Source organism: Carassius gibelio, chromosome A11, assembly GCF_023724105.1.
Source record: "Carassius gibelio isolate Cgi1373 ecotype wild population from Czech Republic chromosome A11, carGib1.2-hapl.c, whole genome shotgun sequence".
Classification (NCBI taxonomy): Eukaryota; Metazoa; Chordata; class Actinopteri; order Cypriniformes; family Cyprinidae; genus Carassius; species Carassius gibelio.
Genome location: NC_068381.1, coordinates 25,685,698 through 25,688,197, shown reverse-complemented (window position 1 = coordinate 25,688,197; position 2,500 = coordinate 25,685,698).

Genomic DNA, 2,500 nt, shown 5'->3' with positions numbered 1-2,500 from the left:
AGACCGGTTTCCCACTGAAGCTAAGCAGGGCTGAGCCTGGTCAGTACCTGGATGGGAGACCTCTGAGAAAACTAGGTTGCTGCTGGAAGAGGTGCTAGTGAGGCCAGCAGGGGGTGCTCACCCTGTGGTCTGTGTGGGTCCTAGCGCCTCAGCGTAGTGATGGGGACACTATACTGTCAACAAGCATCGTCCTTTGGATGAGATGTTAAACTGAGGTCCTGACTCTCTGTGGTCATTAATAATCCCAGGATGTCTTTCGTAAAGAGTAGAGGTGTGACCTCGGCATCCTGGCTAAATTCACCCATTGGCCTCTGACCATCATGGCCTCCTAACAATCCCCATATCCGCTGATTGGCTTCATCACTCCGTCTCCTCTCCACCAGTAAACTGGTGTGTGGTGGGCGTTCTGGCGCACTATGGCTGCCGTCGCATCATCCAGGTGGATGCTGCTCACTGGTGGTGGATGAGGAGATACCCCCTGACTATGTAAGCGCTTTGAGTGTCTAGAAAAGCGCTATATAAATGTAAAGAATTATTATTATTATTATTATTAGTAACACCGCTGTATGCACCGGCTACCAAAGTAACCATTTCAAACGTTCCTCCATTCATTAAAAATGAAGTGATCGTTAAAGAATTATCTCGTTTTGGGAAAGTAGTCAGTCCAGTTAAGGTGGTACTTTTAGGGTGTAAGAATCCAGCGCTAAAACATGTAATGTCATTCAAAAGACAAGTTCATATGTTTTTAAATTCTCAGGGTTAAACTTTGGATGCGTCTTTTAGAGAAAATGATGGGGATAGTTCTTACGTGTTATATGCAAGCACTGAAAGCTTAAGATGCTTTGACTGCGGCGATATAGGTCACAAATGTTTCTCGGGTCCGCATAAAAATAGACCAGAGGAGATTCGGACAGGAGAAGAACAATAGGCGGAAAGTAAAAATACAATGGAAAGTCAGGGTGACCAGAATCGTGAACCAGAGAAAGTTTCAGAAGGCCAAGGTGTGGATATTGGTGAAGAAAATGAGGGGAGTACAATTTCTATTGAGTCTGCTGGTTTTGTGCAAGAAGAGGAGCCTTGCTGTAGTAATAAAATAGCCGTAAAAGCGGCGATGGCGGATGAAAATGTGCTTTCTGATGGGGTCTTATCAGTCAAGATGTAAAGGTGGTGAATGAGGCTGAAGATGTAGGCTTTGACGAGGTTTTATCAATGAGTCAGACTGACAGAGGAAAGGATGACGATTGTTGTTCTGATATATCTGATTGCCCAAAGGTGGGTAATGATTTATATGTTGAACAGATTAATGAGTTTATGGATTAAACAAAAGGTAAAAAGGTTAATGTTGCTGATTATTTCCCTGATGTTGACAAATTTGTTGCTTCAGTAGTGTGGGCGCGGAAAATTTATATCGTCTCTCTGTTATCACAACAAAAATGCTTTCGGTTGAAAAAACAGTTACGATTAGGCAAAACAAAAGAGGAAAGGAAATTAGGAGAAATCTTAATTATAATGGCTTTTTGTCTGTCTCTTTGTTTTTCCTTTCTTCTCGGTTTTTCCTTACTTTTCTGTCTTATGGAGCCATTGCGAGTAGCATCTTTAAATGTAAATGGCCTTAGAGATAGAAGAAAGCAAGCCTTGCTTTCAGAGTGTTTAACTTTAAAAAATATTGGAGTAACTTTTCTTCAGGAGATGCATAGTGATAAAAAATAATGAAGTAGAATGGGGCTTATGGTGGGAAGGGTATATTCTTAGTCATGGCACCAATGTTAGCTCGGGTGTTGCTAAATGTTTTAGTCCTAACTGTAAGGTTAAAATTTTATCAGAACATGAGATAGAGCCAGATGGGTTATTAGTTGTAAAAGCAGAATTAAATACTTTTATTATTATTTTTGTGAGAATTGTTCTTTTAAAGAAAATTAAGGAATTTTTAAATACATTAAAATCAAAAGATATATTGTTATTATGGGAGGAGATTTTAACTGTACTTTAGATTTTAATATGGATAGAAATTACGAAGAAACGCACTATCAATATTGAGCTAAATGACATCTTGAGAACTGAAAACCCATCTCAAAAACAGTATCCCTGGGTGAAGGTTTCTGAAGGACAGGTTCATGTGGCAAGGTTAGACAGGTTTTATATTTCAAATAATTCAAGGAATAGAATCTGCAATGCTAATATAATTCCTAATATTATTCAGATCATAAAATGATTACAATAGATTGTGTATTGTCAAAGCAATGTAAAGTAGGTTCATATTGGCATTTTAACAAAAAGCTGTTACAAGATACTGACTTTTGTGCAAATGTGTTTTTTTTTTTTTTTTTTTGGCAAATATGGCAGATGAAAAAAAATGATTTTAGAGATAATACGATGGTGGGAAGTAGAAAAAACCCAAATTAAAGTCTTCTGTGAACAATATACTTGTTATTCCTCAAAAAGAATGAGAAATATGATTAAGAAACTTGAAAATTAGATTTTTGAAATTGAAAATGTTGGA